The sequence below is a fragment of the Sarcophilus harrisii genome, chromosome 1 (genome assembly GCF_902635505.1).
Source record: "Sarcophilus harrisii chromosome 1, mSarHar1.11, whole genome shotgun sequence".
In the NCBI taxonomy this organism is placed as follows: Eukaryota; Metazoa; Chordata; class Mammalia; order Dasyuromorphia; family Dasyuridae; genus Sarcophilus; species Sarcophilus harrisii.
Window position 1 is genome coordinate 563,863,033 of NC_045426.1, and position 27,592 is coordinate 563,890,624.

Consider the following 27,592-nt stretch of genomic DNA (forward strand, 5'->3'; position numbering starts at 1 on the left):
AGAATGGAAGACAGACAGCTAAGACCACCCTTGGCTATTTTCATGTATGTGTTTTTTAAAGGAACATATTTAACTTTCATATTTTCCAAGTAAGAAAATTCATTGGCCTGTCTGGGTGTGTGAGCAGGAGGTACAAAGGAAAATAATTTCATTCATGGGTGTAACACTAATTGTTAGAAGTGAATAAAGAGCTGAAATGAATCAGGAAAATTTTTTCTCTACATTTAAGTTAGTAAAATAAAAACATTAAAACCTCATATTCTTATGCCAGTAAGCAGCTTTCCAGTTTCACAATGACTCCAAATTAAATATCCCTCAGAGAACATTTATGGCAATATCACCTTCCTACTTAAATGAAGTACTGTGTGAAAGAATGAGATATAAAATTTACATATATGTTTTGAAAAGATCAGATGAAAGGTATCATAAATAAATATAATTGTACTTGTCATTAGTTTTCTCTGGTCTTAAGATAAATAAATCATAGAATCAGATATTTGCTTAGTCTTCTGCATTCAAGCTTTGCTATTCCACAGCATAACTTTATAGGAAATCGAAAATTTATTACCATATTATGTTTTTATAACTATAATTAAAATGTAATATCATAGCTTATGGTATTAACAAGAGGACTAAAATAATGACTAAGAAAAGGTTTTGATATGAAGATTCTGATAAAGAAATAAGGGTAATTTTTCTAAAGATGTATCTTAAATTATGGCAAGTTCAAATATATATCTGACTCATTTATTATACAAGGCCATAATGCTTATTTCAGTATTAATATACTTTTACCAGATATGATGGGAATACTCTAACCACTATCACTGCATAGAAATAAAATTATGTAATCTTCCTTGGGTCATAAATAAAATTTCATTTCATGAACAAATATTTCAAAAGTAAAAGACTCACCATAATAGAACTACAGGATCTATTATGATAGATAATGTAGATAATATGATATTATTATTATCTAATAACTAAAAGGCAGTTAACTTCATCTAGTCCTAATATGGCTTTCCAACGGGACTATTAAGGATAAAATGTTAAAGAGAAATAGTTTCAACTTTGCAGAGACATATCACATTAAAGAGAAACTAATACCCAGTGAATGGATCTGATCTCAGTCCAAGACTTCTATGCATTGACTGACTGTGTATACTTTGCCATTAAAAAGGTAATGAATGGCAAAAATGTTATCTAGAACTACCACTAGTATTGATTCATGTTACAAAAGTCTTCTGCAGTTTTTGTGTCAAATTTTCCTGCATTAATATCTTCCAACAATCTTTCAAAACAGATATGATGGGCAGCAAGTGTAACTGTTAGATTGTTTTTGGAGTAAGTCTAATTGTCAGAATATTTTTCCAGATAGCAAGTCTAAATATGCCTCTTTTTAGCTCTGGTTCTGACAAGGACTGGAGTGGGAAAAATAATCCCTTTAAGATAATAAATTGTAGATAAAGTGCTGACCTGAGTTGATTCAGTAAAGCTCCTTAATTTGGGGGCACATAAAGTTTATTTTTTAGTTAATGCTTTAAAAACCATCTTTTATTATAATTGGTTTTCATTATTGTGCTAAGCATTTTATTCACTTAGAACATTCTGAGAAAGGATACATAGGTTTTACTAGAATGTCAAAGGGGTCCATAATACCCCCTCTCCCCCACAAACACACACAAAGATTAAGAATTCTTAGTATAAAGTTTATGTGTCAGTAGCCTTCTATACCAATGAAATTACAGGTCTAATCTCTATTTGGATTCTTGTATGGTTTTAGGTTAAATCTGAATTCTTTTTTTTTTCCCCTGAGGCAACTGGGGTTAAGTGACTTGCCCGGGTCACATAACTAGGAAGTATTAAGTGTCTGAGTTCAAATTTGAACTCAGGTCCTCCTGACTTCAGGGCTGGTGCTCTATCCACTGCACTACCTAGCTGCCCCTTAAGTCTAAATTCTTAAGAGAAAAAAGGACATTTTAAAAAATATTAAGGAGAGACCTCTAGGATTCAAGATGGCAGAGTCAACAGTGAGTTGCTGTACCTCTCCCAAATTTAACTCAGGGCAACCAAAAAAGTACCCCTCGACAGTTTCTAGAACAGCACAATCAGCAAAAAGATAGGATGAAACAATCTTTTAGCAGAGAAAACTTGGAAGATTAGCAGGAGGAGTCTGTCTCCTTTGGGTATAGAAGGGGCACAGTCCATGACTGGAGATCCCAGCAAGTCTTCAGCAAGTTCCACCTCAGCAAATCAGTAGGAGAAACTAAACTCCAGGGTGGTGGAGCAGGCAAATGTCAACACCAGGTCCTTATAGAGGCCTTAGCATAGCTAGGGGAGCCAGGAGATTCTAGCTCTGGGGACTACCACAGGCTTCGGTGTAACCTTAGGTAAAGAGTATCCTCCAGTGGCCAGACCACAGTATGCTTCAGTGAGGCCCAAGAGAAACACAGAAACATGCCCACTGTACCTCAGGACATGCCAGACACACACATTAGGACTCCACCCCAGCACCAAGTAAACTGCCAGACCCCTATGGTCTCCAGGAGCTCCAGTCACTCCCTACTGCACACCTTACTGCAGCATCAGACACAGCAGTCTCCTGTGAGCCTCAGAGCAACATCAGTGTAGCATTAGGTGAACAGTCGCGGCCTACACCCACTGGCTAAAGATGCCTGAGACGATGCCCATTCTGCCCCAGGAGAAGAGTTCAAATTTAAAAGAAAGGTAGAAGGGGAAAAAAAGATTGGAAAACAACAACAAAAAGAACCTAACCACAGAGACTTATTCATGGTGACAGGGAAGATAAAGACACAAACTCAGAAGAGAACAACAATGTCAAAAGACTTATGGACAAAATCCCAAAATTAAAGCATGCAGCATGGAGCAGAACTCTTCAAGAGGAAAAAGTCTGGGGAGAGGCTTAAAGTTACAGTTTAAAAGGTATAAAGGGGCCTTTTCACACCTTCTGGCTCACCCTCTCCCTTAGTTGTTGTCCCAGTTCTTCCTCTGAAAAGGTTCTAGGGGACTAGTCAAATTGAAGTCCTTGTTTCCTTCATATGTGATGAGAAGCAGGATGGGGTCATTAGATAGCATGAATGAGCCACAATCCTTCCATTGTGAATTAGTGAATGTATTGTAAGTAGGGAAGCAGTATTAGTTGACAGGAAAACAGGAGAGCTTTGTAATTGTTTAAATTCTCCATACACCTTGCTCTAAACCTCAACCCAGAAGGTGCCTGAGTGGAAGTAAGTTAACAAAGGCATAGCAGAAGGATGAGGAAAGGAGGGAATTTTGTGATTCATTTTCATTTGTTTTTTTTTTTTTTTTCTTTTCATTAATTCCCTTGATATTCTTTGCCTTTTGTTTGTGTAGGTGAATTTTGTTATTATCTTTTTATCATTTTAAATCACAAATTCTCAGAGATCATTTCCACTCATAGTTCCATCGTTTGCCCCAAGAAACCTGACCTTCCATGTTATTAACAATCAGATCCAGAACTGAATACAAATACAAAGGAATGGGAACTAGCAATACCATATCTTGAATTATATTATAAAATAGTAATCATCAAAAGTATATAGTACTATCTATAGAGAAGACTTGGTACACAAATCATGATAGTCAATGACTGTAATGTTCTTGTTTGGTTTTCTGGAGGTCTTGGGAGCAGCCTTCTTTTAAGTAGAGTAATCACCACAAGAATAGCCAGGTGTTAAAGTCCAAAACCTTTATTATCTCCTTCACAATCTAGTTTTCTTGCCTGGGGCCCAGGCTAGCTTTCTTAAGAGAGCCTTCCAGAGTCTGGGTTTCAGTGGAGAAGCTATGTCAAACAGGCCTGCCACCATGGTGGTATGAAATGGAGTGAATGAATCTGGCTCTGAGTTCCTTCCAAGTCTGTGTCTGGCCCTTCTGAGTCTCTCCGAGCCCTTCTGAGTCTGTCTCTGGCTCTCAGTCCAAGGGCTTGACTTCAGCCTCCAGCCATCATCAAGGTGCATGATGGAATGAATCTGTCTCTCCTTGGCTTCCAGAGCTTGAGCTCCCATCTCCAATCCCAGTTTATATGCTCTACACTGAGTATAAATTAATCATTATATCACTACGAAACCATTATTTGTTGTAAGATTAAATCAATCATACTGAATTTAGAGAACTATTAATCACCATGCTAAACTAGATGACCATTGTCTCATCAATTCCACTGAATTAGCACTTTGCAAAAATCCACTAATCAATTCCACTGAATTAGCATATGTAAAAATCCTTGTTTCAAGTTCAGAGTTCTGGCCCATAACAAATGACCATAATAATCTAGTATTTGCAAATCCAAAGACCCAGCTTTTGGGATAAAAACTCACTATTTGTTAAAAACTACTCAAAAAAAAAAGGAAAATAATAGTGCACAAACTAGATATAGACCAACATCTCACACTATATACCAAGATTAAATCAAAATCTGTGCATGACATAGACAAAAGGCAGTTTTCAGATGAAATCAAAGCTACCTATAGGTATATGAAAAAGTATACTAAATTACTTTTGATTAGAAAAATGTAAATTAAAATAACTTTGAGAATATCTCCTCACACCTATCAGATTGGTTAACATGACAATAAAGGGAAGTGATAAATGCTGAAGAGGATGAGGGAAAACTGGGACATTAATGCCTTGTGATGGAGTTGTAAACTCATCAACCATTATGGAGAACAATTTAGAACTATACCCAGAGGGCAACCAAACTATACAATACTCTAATACTACTATTAGGTCTCTATCCCAAAGAGATTACATTGAGTGATGATTAACTATGAATGATTCAGATCTCAGAAACACAGTGATCCAAAACAAATACAAAGGACTCATAAAGGAAAATGTTATCCACATCCAGATAAAGAATTAATGGACTCTGAATTCAGATCAAAGCATTTTTTTTCACTTACTTTATTCAAATTTTTGAGTTTTCTTTTTCCCCCTTTGATCTTTTTCTTTCATAACCGTGAAATATGTTTTACATGATAGCACAAATACAAGCTATAACAAACTGCCTACTGTCTTTGGAAGAGGGCAGGGGAGAGAAGAAGGGAAAACATTTTGGAATTCAAAATCTTTTTTTTCAATAGTATTTTATTTTTTTCAAATACATGTAAAGGTAGTTTCCAACATTCATTTTTTGCCTGATTTTGTATTCCAAATTTTTTCTTTGACTACTTTATCCACCCCATTTTAAAGACAGCAAACAATCTGATACAGGTTAAATATGCACAGTACTTTTAAACTTCCATATGTGTTATGTTCTGCAAGAAAAATCAGACCAAAAGAGAAATAACCATGAGAAAGAAAAGGAAAAAAAAAAAAAAAAAAGTGAAAACAATTGCTTTAATCCACATTCAGTCTCCATAGTTCTTTCTGTGGATAAGGATAGCATTTTCCATCCCAAGTCTATTGAAATTGCTTTGAATTACTGCATTTTTGACAAAACCCAAATCCATCACAGTTGATGGATAATACACAGTAGATGAGAATCTTGTTGCTATATACAAGGTTCTCTTGGTTCTGCTCCCTTCACTCAGCATCAGTTCATGTAAGTCTTTGCAGTCTTTTCTGAAATCAGCCTGCTTAATCATTTCTTATAGAACAATAATATTCTATTATATTCATACACACCATAACTTATTCAGCCATTCTTCAACAAAAGAGTATTTCCTCAATTAACAGTTCCTTGCCATGAGAAAAGAGATGTTACAAACTTTTTTTTTTTTTTTTGGTACATGTGAGTCCTTCCTTTTTCATGATCTCTTTGGCATACAAACTCAGTAGCTTCACAGATGACTCAAAGTCTTTGCACAGTTTTATTAGCTCTTTGGACATAGTCCAAATATTGTTTGTCATAATATTATAAAAATGAATACTACAAATTTCCTTGCCATGTATCTGGAGAAAAATACTATTTAAATTTTTTTTTCAATATTCTTCTCAAAATAACTATATGCCTATGAACCATAGAGTACCAAAATCATTGTAGAATAAAAATTTAAGACTACCTTCTACAAGAAATTTTTTTCAAAGAAAAAAAAAGTTTAGTAAAACTAACCAATCCATTAAAAAAATCTGGTTACATGCAGTGATCTACTCCTATATATCTTCTCATATACCTTTGCAATCAGGGTAGATCACTATAATTTTGCAGTATCCAATTTTCTATTATGTTTTTGTTCTTTCCATTTTTTACTCTCTATAATCGTTCCATTTTTCTCAGTGATATCAATCAATAATCATAATTTCTTGCCACTCTGTAATCTATTGGATTCATGCACTGTAACTTCTTTAGCCAGTCAGCAACTGAGGATAGCTATTTCTGTATAGATTTGTATTACTGGGGTACATAGGAGGACTAACAGTAGAATTATTGATCCAGAGAGTAGCTTGCTTTAGTTACTTTCTTTTAATAATTCTAATCTCTTTCAGAATGCTTAAAATAATTCACAGTTCAATAAAGCATTTCTGCAACTTTTTTTTTTTTACAACTACTCCAACATAATTTTCGTCTTTTGTAATCTTTGGCAATATTCTTGATATGAGGTGAAATCACATTTATTTTGATTTGTGCATTTCTTATTGTCAGTGTCATATAAAAAGTATCATTGTATTCTGGTTAATAGTTTGCAACTTTTGTGAACTTTCTTAAAGAACATGAAACTATACATAAGAATCTCTATAAGCCACATAATGATTTGGAAAACCACATGTGAACATTGTCTATGTTCTATTGTATGTTGTTAAATTTCTCCATTAGATTTTAATATGTTCCAGTCTTATTTTGAGAGCAGAATGTTGAGTGTTTATTTTCTAATGTTTTATGGTATGGTACATATTAATGTACATTTGAATTTATTATGGAATATATTATAAGATGTTGCTCTAGACATAATTTATGAGATTATTTTAGTAATGTCAAATACAGATTTTTTCCTTAATTTTTAGTTTTAAGTTTATTGTATAATCTATTACTGAACTGAATTATTTCAGATTCTTACTTTCTAGTCTCTTTGGTCCTCTGAATGAATTTTGGTGACTATTGTGCTACCTGAATAAAGTCATCCTTTGGGAATTTGGCAAAGTATTAAATCTGTAGTATTGCCAAAGACATAAGTTTTGAATATTCCTGCAGTTATTTAATTTAAGTTGTTCTTTATTTTTTAGAGACTACATTGCAATATCTATAGAGTACACTTTGATAGACTGACCCCCAGATATTTATACATTTTGTACTAAAGTGGGTTTGCCTTCTTTTTTTTTTTTTTTTGCCACTTTTTTTTTTGTTCTTATAGAGAAATTATGTTCTTTTTTGTTGATTAGTTTTGTAGTCTGCAACAATACTGAAGCTTCTCTCTCAATTGCTTTTATTGTTATTCTCCCAGATTCTCTAAGAAAACAATTGTGTCACAAATAGGAATAATTAGTGTGATATTGGGAAATAAAAGTTCCCTTTGTGGAAACAATATACCAGGAAAAATAGAAAATCTTTAAAAATTATATTCCTAGGCTTTTCTTTTAAAACAGAATATATTTGTATATAACAAATCAAACACTAGTTTATCATGAATATGGTTTGGTAAGATGTGTCTCCAATAATGACCCTTTTAAAAGACAAATATTAATATCTAAATTGAATTAATGAAGCATGCCCAGATGAGAATATAAGCAATTGATATTACTTCATTGCTTCTAGAAGACAAAACAGATATTTATTTAGTACTTTTAGAAGTAGAATTGTTATTTGCATTTCACTGGCTACTCGGGGCTAGACTCATTGAAATGATAGTCTCGTCTAGCCCTCGGATCAACATGGATGCATTGGTCCCAGTATTTCTCTCCATTTAATAAATTATTGAATTGGTCTCTAATTTCTGTCTTGCTCAGTTTCTTTTGACATTACATTTGGAGGCCCCTCTGCGAGATAATTAGAAAATGAGCAGGATTAGAGATTAGCCTTTCGGGTCTCTGCCTTGGGCAGGGTGGCTGTGAATCTGAATTCTTGGCCTGGAGAGGTCAGGCCCTCCTAGATTTCTTTCCAGAGCCTCCAGGAAAGAGAGCAGTTTCCAGCCACAATAGCCTAATGGTAGACAACCCCATTTCGGCCACAGGAGAGTAAGTTTGTCTGGGTACCTTTTGGGGTACTATCTGGTTATGTCTTAAGACTTGTTTTGTTTGTTTGGTTTGGTTGATTAGTGAATAACCGGACTAACCGGACATGGTTGCATGGTTGTATGGTTGTCACTTTTGGGGTGCCCTTTTCTTGGGGTACCGGTTGGTTTGGCTGATTAGTGAATAACCGGATGCAGTTGTCACTTGGGGTGCCCTTTTTGGGGGTGCCATTTGCTTGGTTGATGAGTGGCCTACTGGACGCGGGGGTCGCTACTGGAGTGTGAAATACGGAATCCTGGACAAGGTAAGACTTTTTCTTTCCTTATCTTGTGGTGGACACTGCAGGCATCAAGACTGCAGTCGTTGTTTGGAGTTCTTGGGAGCTCTGGCACAATTCTTTAGGAATTGCTGTGGCTCTATCTCTAAAAAGAGATACGAAGGAGGCTGCAAAGATTTGGAAAACTAAGTTTTTACTTGTCTGCAATCTAGACACTCCACCTCCTCAAAACTCTTTTCCTGGAGCAGATGCTTTGCTTGAGGAAACTTTCTGTCCAACCCTTTTCCAGAGACAAAGGCCCGTCCTTTGCATCTCAATGCATTTCTAAGAGAGGTCCTCCCACTTCTTCCATGGAGTGGGAAGTATATACATTTGAAAATGGGACTCAGTTTCCTTGCTTGGGTCATCCTGGGTTAGTTAGAGTAATGCCGGCCCCTCCCATTTTTGCATGCTCAGGGGGCTATCTACAAAGACTGGGGGTTTTAAAAACACCATTTGGTTTGGTTTTAATGTTAGTGTCCTACTGAATGTTGTAATTGTGCAGTTTAAGTGTGATCAGTGTTCTGTATATCTTGTATGTTATTAGTCTAATTGTGCTCTGTGTTCTATGTGATTTTTGTGAAACTGTGATTTGTTTGTCTGTTTCGGTAACTTAAGAGCTCTGTTAAATTTAAGAACAATGATCAAATTTGGGAATTGGTTATTTCAATACTGAACTCCAGCTGGTGAAAACATTTGATTAGGAATTTAAAGATGATTCTAAATTTGGGAAATGAATTGGTTTTCCTTAAATATAAGATCTTAAAAGAACAATAGCTTGTTAAAGAAGTTCTGTTAACTTGCCTAAAAGCGGTCATGTGCCTCTAATTTTACCTAAAGTATGTAACAAGGACTTTTCTGAAAGCTTCATCCCTGGCCAAGCTGGGCTTAGGAGAAGTCCATTGGGAATAATGGCCACATGGGGCCAGAAGGAGAGAAACTATGTTGTTTTATTATTTGAAATGAGATAGAAATGGATTATATGTTTTAAATCCAGCTCTGCTGGACATGTAGGTTTTATGGGATTCCCCCACCCACCCACTGATTTCTGCTACTTTAAATGTTGGGTGGGGTAGGGATCTTTTGTAAAGATTTAAACTAGCACCCCCACTGATGCTACTTCAGCTATAGGAGCCATTTAGTTAGCCTGGAGTGAAATTTAGTTCGACTTTGCTCCCCACCCTTCCAATCTGGTCATCGGTAATCATTATATCCTAAATACTTGAGCAAATACGTATTTGGTCTGGTCATCTATTGGTTACTAGATATTGTGTCTGGATATTCAAGTTTTTTTGTTATTTTTTAAAGGTTTTTAACTAATGAGAGGCCACATCTTGTAGCAGTCCTTGTGGACCAGTCTTTCTATCTCAGACTGTTCTAACTTTTCTTTGTTAGATTTGTTTTTATTTCTAGATTTGGTCAAATTGCAGATATATTGACTTGCTTCTGGGACCTAGAACAAACTTTTGTCAGCTCACCACACTACAGACCCATCACCCTCTCGGACTGAGCATTGTCCCTGTTCAACATGAAGAAGCCATTGACAGCCATCGCCCACTTTTCCTGATGTAATTTGGACTGATGAGGGGGAGTGGGAAAGTGGTCGACTTGTTAGAATTTTCACTATATTACTATGCTGTGTTTAAGACTTGGGATGGAAATTGTTAAACTTGTGTAACTATTGCTGTTATGTTTGAGGGACTTTTAGTCTGTTATGTATATGCATACGTGTATGATTTATATGTGGGATGGTCATTTGATAATTCCTTTCCAAAAAAAAAAAAAAAAAAGGGAGGAGAAGAAATAGGAAATTGGGAAAACTGGTACCTTGCTAGTTCAGATTTAATTGGAAGTTGGGAAAACTGGTATCTTGCTAGTTCAGATTTAATTGGAAGTCCTTTACTCCTTGCTTAAATTTACTAGACTATGATTCACTGGTTGTGCTTTAACTTGGAAATCCTTTATTCTGTTGGAATTACCCTGGTAGACTCAGTTTGGGGGATTATTTTTTAGAAACAACCAGAAATTGGATACATTTGTATCCAGTCTTGGAACTGGCAGTCTTTCTGAGCTGTTTCTCCACTCCTGTTACCCCAGATCCTTAATTAGTAGTTCAGCGTACTTAAAAGGACCTTGTTGATATCAAGGCCTCTAAAAGTTTGGGGTTTGCCTCCCTTGGTCTAACTGCATAATCTTCTCAGAAATCTGTATTCTAGTGGCAGCCCTGTTTGTTCCTCTGGGTAGGACAGGTGGAGCCGCTCCAAGCCTCACCCTCCTCCCCTGGAGCCAGCCCTCTGAATGGTCAGCACAACTGCCTTGAGCCTGCTGCTCTCTGTAAGCAGAGGCCGAGTCATGCACAAATGACCACACCACAGCTGTCCATATGCTCCCCAATTGCAGAGGATCTGACAATTGATGGTCAGAAATAATTGAAATAAGGAACTTTGTGTATTGCTGATTAATTCTGGGATTATCAGGGAGAGACTTGACCTTGCCATAAGTCCTTGCATTGGTCTAGCTTTATTTTGATTTTTACTTACTTCACATAGGGTTGTTCAAATTATAGTGCTAAGGCCTTCTAGAAGAAGGTAATTCAAAGATTTGAATAGTTCCAAGAGAAAAAGGGGAGAATGTTATGCCAAAGTTCCCTTTTAATGGGGTGACCAGTTCCTCCAATTGTCCTATTTAGTAATTCTGCCTTAGGTTATAACCGTCCCTTCTTAATGGTTAAGATAAAGGTTTTATAGACATTCCTTAATGTCATTAGAATATCAGTAACCTCTCTCTATTAGGTTATCCCCACCTAGGTCCCTCCATTATGTCATTGTTCTTGTTATTCCATAAAAGGCTCACTGCCCCGATACTCGGGGCTAAACTCTTTGAGATGATAGTCTCGTCTAGCCCTGGGATAAACATGGATGCATTGGTCCCAGTATTTCTCTCCATTTAATAAATTATTGAATTGGTCTCTAATCTCTGTCTTGCTCAGTATCTTTGGCATTACAATATATAGTCAATTTTTCTATAGGTTCCATGAACTGCTGGGAAAAAAGGACACTTCTTTCTGTCTCCATTCAATTTTCTCCAAATATCTATCATACCTAACTTTTCTAAAGGTCTATTTATGTCCTTAACTTCTTTCTTATTTATTTTCTGGTTCGATTTATCTAGTTTTTAGAGTGTGAGGTTGAGATTCTCCCACTAGTATAGTTTTGCTGTCTGTTTCTTCTTGCAACTCTCTTAACTTCTCCTCTAGGAATCTGACTACTATAACAGTTGGTGCAAGTGTTTAGTATTGATATTATTTCATTATCTGTGGTACTCTAGCAACATATCATTTCCTTCCTTACTTTTTTAAATTATATCTATTTTTGCTTTTGCTTGATCTGAGATCAGAATTGTACCCCTGCTTTTTTTACTTCACCTGAAGCATAATAGATTCTGCTCCAACTTTTTACCTTTACTCTGCTTTAAATGTGTTTCTTATAAACAAAAGTTGTAGGATTCTGGCTTTTAATCCGGCCTTCTATCCTGCTTCTGTTTTATGGGAGAGTTCATCTCATTCACATTCACAGTTAAAATGACTAATTCTGTATTTCTCACAATCTTATTTACCCCAAATTATGCTTTTTTTCTTTCCTTTCCCCCTTTCCCTCCTCCCCAATATTTTGCTGCTGACTACAATCTCCCTCAAACAACACCCCCCCTTACAATCGCTCTCCCCTTTTAATACCTTTACCCTATTACTTCTGTTTTCCCTTCTATTAGCTTTCCCTTTTCCTTTTCCCTTCCTACTTCCCTATAAGGTGAGACAAGTTTCTCTGTGAAAGAAATTAAAACCGTTTCTATTCATATGAAAAGGTGCTCTAAATAAATCACTTTGATCAGAGAAATGCAAATTAAGATACCTCTGAGATACTACTACATACTTCTCAAATTTAACATATATTTTTACCATGTTAAAAATAAATAAACATAAAAGTAAAACATAATCAAAATACTTCTTCACAAATTAGAACTCATATTAACTTACTTAGCTAAATGGGAAAAAAAATCAATATTTCATTCCTCACTGGAGTACATTATGCTGGAGTATCAAATTATCTGTCTTTGACATTAAAAAACATTCTTAGTTTCTTCAAAAATTTTAAATGATTTGGTTTCTAGCTTTTCTTTGTCCTGGATATCTACTTATAGATTCCTCTTAATTTGTAGTTAGAAGGAATGGACCCATTGTAATAATGGACATGGGTTCAGTTTGCAACTAGCAAAGGGTTAAGGAGGGCAAAGAGCATTTTTTAATAACTTCATAATCATTAGAACTTACTGTAGTAATTTTAATTTAGTTTTTTAAAAAATTTTATACTATGAAAACCGTTTGGCTTTTTTTTTTTTTTTTTTTTTTGGTAGGAAAATAGAATCATATAATTGGAGTTAGACAGGATTGGGTAATATTGACTAATTCAGATGAGGAAATTTAGCCCCGGAGGGTTCCAGTGATTTGCCTGAAGTTATATAAGAGGTTAGGAGAAGAGCTAGGGGAAACTAGTTCTCTGACTCCAAATAAAGCGTTCCTTCCACAGCACCAAGTAGTAATATAGAACTTTGAATTGCCTGCAGAGTCATCCTGTTTTTTGTGATGCTTCCCCTTTAAGTCAGGCTACATTTCCTGTAGGCTCAGAAAAGACAAGAAGATCACCTACTGTTTTGAGATCACTCCACCACTTAAACACAATGAGGTGAATTAAGGTCAGAATTAAAGCCAACTTCTTAATTTCCTGGCTTTGTCAGTCTGCTAGCCACATTTTAATATTTCCATTCCTCTGAAAAGTGGTCACTATTGTTAGGCCTCAATTTTATTTTGTCACAAACATTTTATAAAATATCACAAAAGAATGTTTTAAGTTAAAAATCTCCTAAAACATGATATAAAAACGAAGAAAATTGAAGAAAATGTGATACTCTAAAATATTATTAATAAAATTTCACCAAAAAAAAAAAAAAAAAAGGCATTATTCCCTGCCCTCATTATATAAAAGGTAAAGACTATTTTTTTTCCTCTCTGTATTCCAGGCATTATTGGTACACAATTCCTGGTACATAATAAACACTTAATAAGTGCCCAATGACTTAATTTAGAAGCATGCTTTTTTAAATGAACTAATGAGAAGTGGATGTAATAACAGCAGATTGTGTTTGTTTTAATCTACATCAGAACTTATTTCTTTGGAAATATTTTCAAAAATAGTAACTGGGGACTGCTGATGATGATTATTTCTAGCACATATATAATTCTTTAGAGCAAGTGAAATGTTTCATTAAAATAACAGAAATGACGGAAGAAACAATGCAGGGGCATATGTCATGTCCTAGAATTAATAATCATTATTTTTATCTCATTTCCCAATGACAGAGATGAATTTTCATATTATTTTTCCATGCAGACCCCAAATTAATTATGGCTAAAGTGGTCATAAGTCACTTTGAGCACAAGAGCAATTTTCTCAACAGAATTATATGCATGAAATTAATGTTTAATCAGTTCTACAATTTGTAATTTTTCTGAAATATCCTCTAGAATTGAAAGCCTCTTCATATGCAGAATGAGTGATACTTCTTTGGAAAGTAAAAATTGTAAAAATCATTCCAATGCATACTGAACCCCACATGAACCTAAACCTCGGCCCTGATTTTTCCCCCCACGATCCTGCCATCTGCTGCTCCAAAGCACGTGGTAATTTTAGGCATCCCCACTGAGAACTGACTGGGCCACAGCTCTGTTGAGACAGGGTGTAGAAAGAAAAGACATTGAGAATGTCATGGCTGACTGACCAGACTCCTGAGATCAGAGAGATTATGCCTCATTTGCTCACCAAGTCCTGCCAAAAGCAACACTATTTAACTGCAGGTACTCAAAACCCACCAGGCATGTTTAAAGAAATTTCAGGCTTAAAAGAAGACCATTCATAATATGCATTTGTTTGGGAAAACTACCACCTTTTGGCAAGTATTCATAAATAAGTCTTTAAAGGGAAAAGCAAAAAAGGATTCTGCTGTTTGTACCAACTACTGGGTACATTTTTCTGCCAATAGTTATTATACTCATAAATAGTTGAAGTGAAATAAAAGAAAAAATGTAGAAAAATTTTACAGCAAATAATAATCAAAAAAGATAACTACAAATTTTATAAACTGAAAGTAAAAAGTAAAATCCATCAATTTTTAATAGCTATATTCACGGTAAATTTCTAACCAAACTTTCATATTTTAAAGAATTTATAAAAATTGTTAAAGGTTTGATAATAGAATTTTTATAATTAAAATGGAGATTTCCCCTTTTTTCTCACAAGTTTTGTCTATAATTTTAATAAATATTTGGTAGCACCATCAAGAATGAATTATTGTATTTATTTCCCTCATAGCCCTTTTAAAAATTATCCTTCTTCTTTTTTGTCATCTTTACCAACAGGTTATATTTGAGATAGAAACCTAGAGTTCCTTTAATGTATCTTTCTCTAATTAGTAATGATTTTAAGAATTTTTTGATATGACTATTAATAGCTCGGATTTCATCCTTTAAAAATTTCCCACTCATAATGTATTGGGTAATAGCTCCTGTTTTTATATATTTAAAACAGTCCTGATATAGCTAACAAATCCTTTTCAGAGTAACCTGATACAGAATTTTTCACCCATTGACTTCCTTCTAATTTTAAATGTGATCATTTTTTTTGATAAGGTAATTGGAGGTAAGTGACTTACCTGGGGTCACACAGCTAGGAAGTGTTAAGTGTTTGAGGTTGTATTTGAACTCGGGTGTTCCATTGTGCATTCTAGCTGCCCTATTCCCTTCTAAATATAACTACATTGTATTTGTGAAAACTTGTTTTTAAGTAAGTTTTTATTGATGTATTTGTTTTATTAATTCCCATAATTCCTCCCATCTCTTGTTCCCCTGCCAAAGAGCCATGACTTATAACAAATATTTAATGCCAAAAAAACAGAAAAAACATAATAAGGAAAATAATTTGAATAACCAAATAATACATCAAAAAAATCTGAAAATATATGCAATGTACTACACTCATAGATATAACACCTCAACATAATGAAAAGACCAGACTCACTGAAAAAAGTCTGATGTTGAAGAAATTTGAAGACAGAAAAAGGAGATGATGGGAACAGAGGAAGAGTATCATAGAAACAATGAACATGAACTTGGATAGATTCTAAGATAGTAGAGGAATAGAAAAACCTAGTGTGATAAGGTCTAGGAGGTTTCAAAGAGATGGATTGGACTGAATGACTAAACAACAACAACAAAAGTTTGGGGCGTTTTTTCCCATCTCTTGATATGTTTATTTATAATTTTTGATTTTGTGTATGTGTGTTTGTTTTTTCCATTTACATTAAAGTCATTTTATATATATATATATATATATATATATATATATACACATACATATATATATTATCAATTCATGGAGATGAACATTTTCTTTTTATTACCAAAATTATTATTTCTTATAGAATAACAATATTTTATTATTCTCATATGCCAAACTTTATTTAGCCATTCCCCAACTGAATAAAGATTGGTGAAAAATCAAGAAGACTTTGGGCAGAACAGGGGTCCTCCTGGTACAACCCAAGATCTGAAGAAAGATCCCAGGCCAGGATTAAACCCTATGAAATGAAAACACCTCTAGACTAGTTCCACAGAAACAGCAAGTGGGGAGCCCTGGGGCTAGCTTGGTTTGCCTGAAGCATCAATGCAGGAACCACAGAACACAGAAATCTTCACCTCCCTCAGATTGTGGAGAGTTGGGGTCTGAGTCCGGGAAGACTGAGGGAAATTTAGCTGATTAGGAAGGCCAGCTCCAGCTGTGTGGTGAGGAACAAGGTCCCAGAACAGGAACCAGCACACCTATGATGAGTGTAAAGTCAGCGAGGCAGCATCTCTGCTGGCTGCAGGCACTGGCTGGAAGGTAGAGCTCTTGGTTTGGGATTCCAGGTCACAGAGGAAAGCCCAAGTGAAGCTAAAGGCACCATTACCCCCATCCCACAATTAGCGGTGCTTAAACTTACTATGGGATCAAGGAAGACCAGGTTCATCTTCAGAGAAAGGCACTGAAGTAAAAAGAGCTTTTTCTACCTCAAAGAATAATGTGAAATGGCTCCCTGCCCAAAGAGAAATTATAGAAAAACTAGTGTTACAACCATAGCCCTACCTGATAGAACCATAAACTCAATCCCCCAGGAAAACTGGGTTTGAGAATTTAAAATGACCCAGCAATCCCAAACCAGGTTGCAACTTTGTCTCCTTCTCTCTTGCATAACATTAGTAGCAGAAATCTCATGCAAGAGTTCTGTCTCCCTGCCCCTGTCTTTTATGTATTCCCTTAACAAACAGTTGCAAATATGTCAGATAAGGAAGCAAGTAAACTTGTTTGCTGGTTTCTTTAGACCCTATAAAAAGCCTTATCTCCTTTTGTTCAGGGTCACACGATTTGGATACTGATCCTGTGTGACCAAAGTCGACTTTAATAAATTCTCCAATTGAAAATTAGTATTTCTCAACTCATCTCTATATCTTGGCATAACAGTAGAAGAGGAGATATAGAATCTCAAAGATGAAAATAACTCTTTGAAAATTAGAATAGGGCAAGGGGAAGCAAGAGAGACCAAGAAATAATAAAACAGATTCTAAAAAAATGAAAAAATAGAACAGAATGTGAAACATCTTATAAGAAAAATGACAGATCTGGAAAATGGATCAAGAAGAGAAAATTTAAGAACAAATTGAACTATCTGAATGTTATGACCAAAAAAAGAATCTTAACACAATAATGCTAGAAATAATCCAAGAAAATTGTCCTGGAGTGATAGAACATGAGAGGGGAATAGAAATACAGAAAAATTCACTGATTGCCACTTCAAATAGATCCTTTGTGGAAAATACAAAACAATGGAAAACCAAATTTCAAAACTCTCAGGTCAAAAAGAAAATTTTGCAAGAAACAAGGAAAAAAAAACAAACAATTGAAATATGCTGGAGTGACAATTAGAATTGTACAAGACTTATCAGCAGTCACAATAAAAGGCTGCAGGTCCTGGAATCATAGCTTCCTACAATCAAAAGAACTAGTACTTCAGCCAAAAATATCATATCCGTCAAAATTATCTATAATATTGAAAGAGAAAAAATGGACATTCAATGAACTTGCAGATTTTCAGGACTTTCTATCATCCAAACCAGAACTTAATAGAAAATTTACCATATAAGAGCTAATAATAAAAATCAGTTTCAAGGAACTCAACAAATTATTTATGGTTTTTTTTTTTTTTTTAAACATGTGAAATGTTAAATGTTAAATCATATGTTTAAGACTGACATCAACAATAGGATAGCTAAAAAGAAAGATTGGGACAGAGTTAAGATAAAAATAGTAATTATGGTATACAAATGAGGTACAGAGGAAGAAGAAGAGACATAGAGACATTAGCAGGAGGAGGGCTCCTCCTGGATGTTTGGGGGAAGTGGTTTTCTTATATTGTAGTTCATGAATTCCTAATGCTATGCTTGCTCAATGGGTGTCAAGTGATGACAACTGGCCAGCCAGAGTTAATTAGATTTTGGAAACAAATAATTTGTTACAGTGGAAAAGGTGGTTAGGGGAGAGGAGGAGAAAGATACTCCCCCAATTTTTTTTTTTTAATTTAATAGTCTTTTATTTACAAGATATATGCATGGGTAACTTTACAGCATTAACAATTGCCAAACCTCTTGTTCCAATTTTTCACCTTACTCCCCCACCCCCTCCCCTAGATGGCAGGATGACCAGTAGATGTTAAATATATTAAAATATAAATTAGATACACAATAAGTATACATGACCAAAACGTTATTTTGCTGTACAAAAAGAATCAGACTCTCCCCAAATTTTTTGACAAAAATATTCAGTCAGTTGATTAGGCAGTAGCATTTATTAAGTACTTATCATAAGCCAGTTACTGTATTCAGGACTGGAAATGCAAATACAAGTAAAAAGATATTCACTTCCTCTGAGGAGATCATGATATTAATAGGAAAAGACAACACATTAAGGAAGTTGAAAAGGGAGGGAGGGAAGAACTATCCAGTCCCAGAGCATATAGGAGTCTAGATTGTAGCCTACAGAGAAAAGAATGATTGGCTTGGCAACCCTCTTAAATGTAAATGCTAGGAGAAGTTGTGTAATGGGGATTGGAAGTGAATCTGAAAAAACAAAATATTTCTGAGATCTGACTTCCAGGACTAAATTTTCTAGGGAATGATGGAACAATCTAGATTGAAGTCTAGTGAGAAATGAAATACATACCTAGTACAAGGAAAAGTGGGCTCAAGTCTAGAAGGGCACATGTGGCAAGAGGACAACTCACATCTCCAAGAAGGACTTTTTAAAGAAATCCTCAGAATGCTCCCATTAGGTGAAATGCAGCTGTTAATTTAGCTCTTTATAGAGCCCTATTCTGCCTTTCCCCTTCTTGTCCAGTCTGTCCTTATTTTCCAGTGTAGATATTGTCATCAGTCTCTACCTTTTAAAAGTACTACTAAAATGCCAAGGAAAATCTAAAGTTCATAAAGCTCCCCTTTTCCTAGGGGTGGGATATGGAGAAAAGAGAAAAAATTAAAACTGTGTTCAATGTAATGACCAATATTGATTCCAGCCAGAATATTTAAGATGCAGCATGTTACCCATCTCCTGAAAAAGTAATGACAGATTTAAGATATAGGAAAAGATCTATTTTTAAATTTACCTAAGGTAGGAATTTTTAGGCCTGACAATTCCTATGTTACAAAATTTGTTGTTTTTTCCCCCCTTTTTCAATGGGAGAGGCTAGGAGAGAATTGAGGAATAGAATAACAGTTTCCCCCCTTCAAAGAAAAAATAAAGAAAAGTCATTAAAGCATTTTTTTCAATATATTGAATGCCAAAATGATACACAAAATATACAAGATAGATACAAAAGTTACATACTGAATTTATTAAATAATTAAAGGGTCAAAGAAGCTATATATAACACAAATTTTACATATTCATGTATAGACTTTTTCTGCCCTACTTTGTAGATAGAAATGCTAATTTTATTTGGCATTTACAAAACTCAGAATAAAAAATGAAATATATAAATAAGAAAATAAACATTTGAAATTATAAAACCAAAGGAGCTACCTTCTTAAAACTGGTATTATGTTTTTTAAACTGAATTTAATGAACCATTTATCCTAATTTCTGGGAAATTAATACTCTGTGGCACTGCATTTAATCAAATACAATATATAAAGCTATTAGATTTTTGAGCTGCACTAAGACTTTTGGAACTCTATGTCTAATAAAAACATACACATACACACATATGTAACAGTGAAATCCAAAAGAATATTGAAACATGAATGCATCCAATGCAAAAAAAAATCATTATAAATTATCCCTTATTACACATAACAATGGGTGGTCTAAATTTAAGCTTGGGAAAATGAAGTAAGGTATTAGTATGTTTCTATTTGACAACATTTGCAGTGAAGACGCTTAGAATAAAGACTCTTCTTTATTCTTTTTTGACTCATATAGAGGTGGTAGATACACTGGAGTTGCCTCCCATGGGCTCTCAGTCTTGAAAGCTAATAATTAAATTTTCAGTTATGAGCACTTATACCTTGGCAATCAGCAAATGTTACAAATCAAGGCTTGATTTATTATTTTGTTGATTGGATAGACTTTAGAAAATGATGGAGAAAATGTTAATAATGGGGATAAAACTTAAAAATGTGTCCAAAGCACTTCCTTCTTACCCCCTGGAAGGCTAGTCATTAAACATTTACCAGCATACCCTTAGTCAACCCATAGTAACAGTGAAGAAACCAAGTAGGGAAATCTTATGTGATTTGTTATAAGAAGAGATTTTAAAAAATGTTTTTGTCACAGGGCCACAGAAATGAATGGAAGGTCCTACAAGCAGCTCACGTGGCATGAATGGAAGGTCCTACAAGCAGCTCACATGGCATAAATTCCTCTGTTGTTCTCGGGTCTGTAAACTTTTTTTTTTTAATATCAAATTGCCCTGTTATCTGACACAAAATGGGGACATGAGTAATATTCTTTAGACGAGGCAATTCAATTTCCTACCACTATAGGCTCTTGGCTCACATGACAATTTTTCTGTTATTCTCCCTTCTTTCCTGCCAAAGTAAAGTAAACATATGGATACCCAGAAAGCAGATGAGCACCAGTCCTTTTTAAATGCTATTTTTTCACCCAAGGAAAATCAATAGCAGCGCTTCTCTTATTGCTTTTTCTAATACTTCATTTGTTCTTTAAACTGTTTATAAAACACTTTTAGAAAGGTCAAGCTCAGAGGGCAATCATAATCAGAGATTTAGGATAACTTCTAAATACTATGGCCCTGTGAGTAAACAGTGTACCAACTGCTGATATAGATTACACGTGTTTAGTTGGAAAAGCATGAGTTGGGAAGAGGCTCTATGATTTTACTTTCCATGTACTTTGAGTCCTTTAAGAAAAAAAAAAGGCTTCAACTTTCTGAGATTCATTATCTACTTTAGTTTCTCAACTTAAGACTTAAGATCCTTCTGACCTCATTCAGACTAATGAACACACAAGGAGTGTACATTTGACCAGAACAGCTGCAAAGTTTCTTCATGTCAAAATAGTGATGGAAAGTGCATTCATACCATAAAGGAAAGTAAGAAAAGTTAAAAGAGCCATAGAAAAATAGTTTGCTCAATGGGTGGATATCTCTATGCAAGAGTTATCAAAGGATATGGACAAGTCATATAGAACATAAAGACTTAGGTTGTGAGTCAACACAGTTGAAGGCTGTCTCTACATCCATGAGATCACTACTGTATTTATATAATGTGGAGAAATTTATGCACAATACTTTGAGAAATATGAGAAAATAAGCATCAGTTCATCAGTTACAGATTTAGTGTGGGAAAGGGAGAGCAGAGAAGACATCTTGGAGCATGTGGTATCTGAGTTGGCCACCCCTGAAGGGAAAGAAATATTTAAACAAGCACAAATGGAGAGAGCATACTTGACATGTGAGAAAAAGTTTTAAAAAAAATATGGAGAATGTAGTCAGAAAAGAGAAAAATGAGAATAAGGTATGATTTATCTACAACTAACATATATGAAAGGTGTAGTAGTGGTAGTAGGAGTAGTAGTCTGGTAGTTAATACCTGACATTCATATAGTATTTTTAGTTTTGCAATGCACTTCACATACATTATTTTATTTGAGGCTCATAATAGTTCTGTAAAATACTTACTAAATGAGTGAACAAGTATAAAGCCCTGGAATTAAAAGGAGAAAAAATAAGCCTTGATCTTAAGGAGCTCATATTCTAATGGGGGAGGCAATATGTGAAATGTGTCAAATGTAAATCACAAGGAAATTCCCAATAGTCCTTAGGGTACAGTTGCAAAGCAGATATAAATATATATTTTTCAGGGTCATTTTGATTGATAAAACAACATCACTTGAATCATTTGCTGGTGCCAGTGACTTTGGTGATTTTAACTTTGTTTTTTGGTGCTCCATTAGCTGTGGTTACTATACTAGAGGAAGTTAAAAGTCATAATTCCATAAAGGGTGCTCCCCCAGCTCACAGAGGTAAGGGATGAACTAGATTCAAAGCCTATGTTCTGATAGTGGAATATGGAGGCATATATATGCTGATTTTCCTTTCTTGACCTTTTGGGTGCAAGTTGCTGTGATGGTTCTACTGGGATTAAGTGCTAGTGATTCAACCCACTTAAGCAAATGCCATCTTTAGTGTCCTCAACACCATAACAGGTTAATGCAACTTTTCAGCTAGGTTTGCTTACCTTTCCCATTGAAGACAGTTGGTCAGCAATTCGTGGTAGTGGGAGTATGGCTAGCGATGGAGGGCAGGATGAAAAGGAAAATAAAGCTCAGAGAATAAGTGACTTGCTCATAGTCAATAAATAATGGGGGAGATGAAATATGAACCCAGTTTATTCTGAGTTCAAATTTAGTACCTATACTACTTAATATACTATCTTCATGTATGGCATAAAGATGAAAAAGGAGCCTGGGATTTATAGAAGCCTTATAATTTTATTATTTTAAAACTTACATATAGATCACAAAGAGAGGGACCAGCTTCTACTTCAGATTAGATATGTGACACTGGACAAACCATGATCAGGTCACTGAAACTGGCAGCAGCTGTAGGGACCCTAACATTGCATCCATCTTGAGCAGCATAGCAAGGAGAAAGAACTAAGAGTCAATAGTACCACAGCCTGAGAGACAGGAAGCAGACTGGGCAGGCACATAAGATGCCAGAGCAAGAGTTACATTATGAGCAAAGAAGGAAGTAATTGAGTAGGGAAAAGGCAACCTTGCTCTTCAATTTGGTTCTGAAATCTACTCATGTGTCTAAGATTTCACCTAAAAGTTATCGCATTTTAGGGGTGGATGAGTTGTGTTAGAACTGGATTTATGGAAAGGACATGATGGAAAGAAGTAGCACTAAAAGAAAAGAAATGATATAACTACTTCTTTGTTAAAGAAGCTATGTATGCATGATACCAGCATTTTCTTTGTCCTGAAAATGTATTTGAATAAATTTGTTCTATATTCCATAACCTCTTTCTTTAAAGAGTGCAAAGAAAGTAAATACCTCTGGGGGAATTATATATGGAGTGGAAACAAAGAAAATCAGAAGTTGCCAGGACTGATTCCTAGATTGGAACTGAGCAATTATTTGAATTTTTATTGAGAGGCCCCTGAAGACTGAACCTGGTCCATATGAGGTCAGAACTATGAGTCTGAGCCATGGATTACACAAGAATATTTGTTTAAATTCATCTAAGAAAGAAACAAGGAAGGGACTTTTATTTTAAACTTTTACTTTAAATATTTTACATACTGCACTGAAAAAAATTTACATGAAAATGACTTTACATTAACTCAAACAAAAACAGTCATATACCAAAAGCAAACCAGCAGAAAATACTTACATATTTGAGGTAAGAAATATGAATAGTTCTCTCAGGTGTTAGTTGGTCATCTTAATCAGTGCTAATATTTTGAATATTATTCATTAGGTAGAAGCATTTTGAAATTTAAAAGTAAAGAATAAGTGGATGAAATGCATGTTATTTTATCTCTGAATTTTATAAAATGGATCAGGAAGGAATAAATAAAATATGCATAATAATAATAATGTATACTATAAAATGTAATCCCTAGAGAACTGAATTCCATTTGGAGTATGGATGAATGACAAAAACTGGAAAGTATCCAGTGAAAAAATAAAAAATGATTTTTAAAAACTGAAGGATTGATTTACATGGGAAGAGTAAAGGAGTGACATGCAGTATAAAGGGTTGAAACTCTTGAGTTCATGCATTGAGGTTTGGACAAGCAAGCACTTAAGGCTAATTACTAATTGGACAATACTCTATTAACATTTGCTTGGAAAATGGCCCGGCCCACCATTCTGTGCAGGCTTTATCTGTTGGTGTATCCAGAGATGAGGAGGAGGGATAAGAGGGTGGAGTAGGACAAGCAAGGTGACTCCAGGCGGTAGAAGAAAGAGGAGATTCCTGTATCTATGAGCTCTCCTCTCCCTTAGATAAAGAATAAAAATCAAGGACTTTTGCTTATCCTGACTCAGGCTGATTTTAAAGTATCCAGGGTGCTAACTCTGTCATCACAATGCAGAACTTGTAGAAGTGATGACTAAAAGAGACAATACATAATAACATTTTATAAATATTTGGGATATGAAACAAAAAGGAAAGGAGCTCTAGGAAAGCTCAAAATGGATAAATAGTAATAATTAAAATGATAATGTAAATAAGGAAGTGAAATTTCAGCCTGGACATACATAAACACACAAAAAATTACCCTTCTCAGTCAAATAAAGTAGAGAATGTAGTACAATTTTATATATGGAAGTAGGTAGAAGTAGAGATTTGGGGCAGAGGGTAATCGATGAACCATATCTACTGTATAAATTTTAAAGATATCTAGAAAGACTTTCAGAGAAACTACTATATCCCTAGAAGCCTGTTGGAATCATGGCTGTTATCAATTTCTCCAAAAAGAGCAAAAAAACAGAAGGATCAAGTCACAATAATTAGTGAATACACACACAAACACACACACACACACACACACACACACACACACAGGATCCAAAAACAAAGAACAAGGAGATAAAAGATATGTGTTTAGATAGCAGTATGTTTAAAAAAGGATTTTCATGGGCTCATCAGTGAATTTCCTCTCTTTGGAGGATTTCAGGTAGAAGCTAGAGATCATTTATTGAGTAAATTTTAACTGGGCATCTTTAAGTTGAACTAGATGGCTACTCAAGTCCTCTCCAAATCTCAAATTCTGATTTTGTAACTGCAAGTAACAGAAATGGTTGATCTACATATATTTGGAGGGAGAGGGCAAAGTCTTCAAAATGTGAATTTTTTTGCACAAACCTAAGTATTGGCACCCCCCAAAAAGAGGGAGAAAAATATGTCTGTTGGTTCCCTTTGTCTGTCTTCAATGTGTAGAACCCATTCCCTCTTCTGATCCAACTCCTGACTTTCCTGGCTTTCTTGTCCCAGCTAAAGTTCCATGTTCTACAGGAAGGTTTTTCAAACCCTATTAATTCTAATAGCTTCTGCCTGCTAATTATCTCTTATTTATCTTGTACACACCTAGCTTTGTAAATTTTTGTTTATATACTGTCTCTCCCTAGACTGTGTAAGCTCCTGAAGGGCAGAGACTGTTTTTTGATTCTTTTTGTACTCCTAGTGCTTAGTATAGTGCTGGGTACATAGTAAGAGGTTAATAAATATCTACTAATTGATAATTAGTTAAGCTAGAAAATGTCAGAGATGGGATCTTAACTCAGGTCTTTTTGTTCTCTATGGCTGCTATACCAAGCTGCCTTTCAGATTAAAAGGGCAATTCATAAAAACAAAAAAATATAGAAAAATATTTTGAATTCAATTAAACTACATGGAAGACTGACTTTGGAAGGGGAGAGAGACTTCATTTGTCTACTTATTGTAGCTACTGTCAGTAAATCATAAACTTTATCAAAAAATTTTCATATGCAAGCAATAACATCAAGAATAACTGGGCCAGACTGTTTTGTGTTCTCCCAGAGAATGTGTCAATGGTAAGTGAACCCTGTCTACAAATTTAATTATAAACTCAATGATGTCATTCTAGATTCAAAACCAGAAGGAGTGCTTCAATCCTCATGGATTTAAAAAAAAGCACCCAACATTGCCATACAAATAGAAAGTCATTGTGTAAGACCTGTAATGTTTTACTCAACTCCAACATGACTTCATCCTATGGTTTCACAATGTGTATCTAGTTTTTCTTTCTAGTGGAGTTCAGGTCTACAATGCTCATCAAAAAAGCATAAATAAAGCAATGATCTGTTAGTTACTGGTTTACTACTTTCCTGACACTCCTCTGTAAAAGCTCACCAGACTGAGAGATGGTAACTATTTAGTAATAATGGCATGGTCATTAAGTTGAAAAGGAAAAAATAGCACTTGCCTACTACAGGAAAATAAAAACAATCTTCTAGTTCAAATACCCAACTTTCTATGACAAATACAATGTCCTTCGAAGGCATTAAATAATTATTGTTTCATTTAAAGGGAAATTTCATAAGCTACTTATCCATGCACTCTGAAATCTGCTGTAATTCTAATGATAGATGATCCTGAATTCTTGTTTCTGGTTAAAAGCAATGTTCTTATGTAGGTTTCACATTTGTTTCTTCAAAGATTGTTGTTCTTACAAATAAAAGTGAGCAAGAATGAGGTGCTTGTGTGCATATGTACATGTGTGCATATGTGTGCATGTACTTAGTGGTTTTCCACTAGCAACATATGAGTGTTGGACAATAAGGAAAGCCAAACACCACAAAACTGATGCTTCCCAATTGTGATACTGGAGAAAACTTTTAAGAGTCCCTTAGACAATAAAGAGATTGAATCTGTTAATACCTCAAGAAATTAATTCAGGCAATTCACTGGAAAGTCAAAAGAAGCTTAAATATTGTGGTCACAAAATGAGAAGACAGAACTCACTGGAAAAGATCATGATGTTAGGAAAGATTAGAGGAAAAATGAAAAGGGCATAGGAAAAGATGATAGATGATAGATAGGTGGATAGATAATATCATGATAGCAACAAGCATGAGCTTAGACAGAATTTGAGATAGTACAGGACAGAAGAGCCTGGTGTGCTATGATCCATGGAGTCACAGAGTCAGACCTGACTGAATAACTGAACAACCACAGTTTAAAAGATTGAGGAGTTATTATTCCACTTTGCTCAACTTATGGCATTTAATTCATGTTGGAAATTTTGAGCTCATCCGAGAATCAGAACCAGATTTATAGAGATAACTTGGAAATGCTTCTTTCTAGGGTACTTTCAATTATATTTGACATGAAATTGAGGGCACAACTCTCAGGTTACTGTAGATTTCACACCTGACTTCAAATGTTGTCTCTTGTCAATCACCTTTGAAATTCAATTCTATGCATTAAAGTGAGGTCATGGTATGTTAAGTGACATGCAAAATAAGAGGTGATTTTATCATTAAATGTAAGATGGCAATATTGTATTTTCTGGCAAGGACAAATATAAATGAAATGATTCTCCAAAGTTTATAATAATGATCACCTTCCTGATAACAGCAATAAACAGATATCAATAAAAAAAATTAAAAATAGAAACACCAAGTGTTATTTCAAAATAGTGTTCTAACAGAACAATTTTTAATAACATTTTTAATAAAAGTAGATTGACTTTTTACTCAATAATTTTTAAGTAATGATAAAAATCCTTGGCTACTGACAAATCCAAATCTAAAAACAAGGTCATGAACTTTAAAATGTTGTTTTGGCTAAGAGCTGTACATACTATGTTGAAACTGATAAATATGATTCTTATGTAGCCCATGTGTAGGAAAATATCTATATCCTTTTAAAATGTCTCAGTATCTAAAAACTGGTTATAGACTATTTGTAGTAGTATGAAACTGTTCCATTTTGGGCAT

General features: G+C 34.7%; 1 protein-coding gene across 1 annotated transcript in view; it reads right to left on the minus strand.

Annotated features, from left to right (window-relative positions):
* GMDS (GDP-mannose 4,6-dehydratase) overlaps positions 1-27,592 on the minus strand; it is a 739,822-nt gene that overhangs the window by 389,484 nt on the left and 322,746 nt on the right. The gene's annotated exons all lie outside the window — the stretch shown is intronic.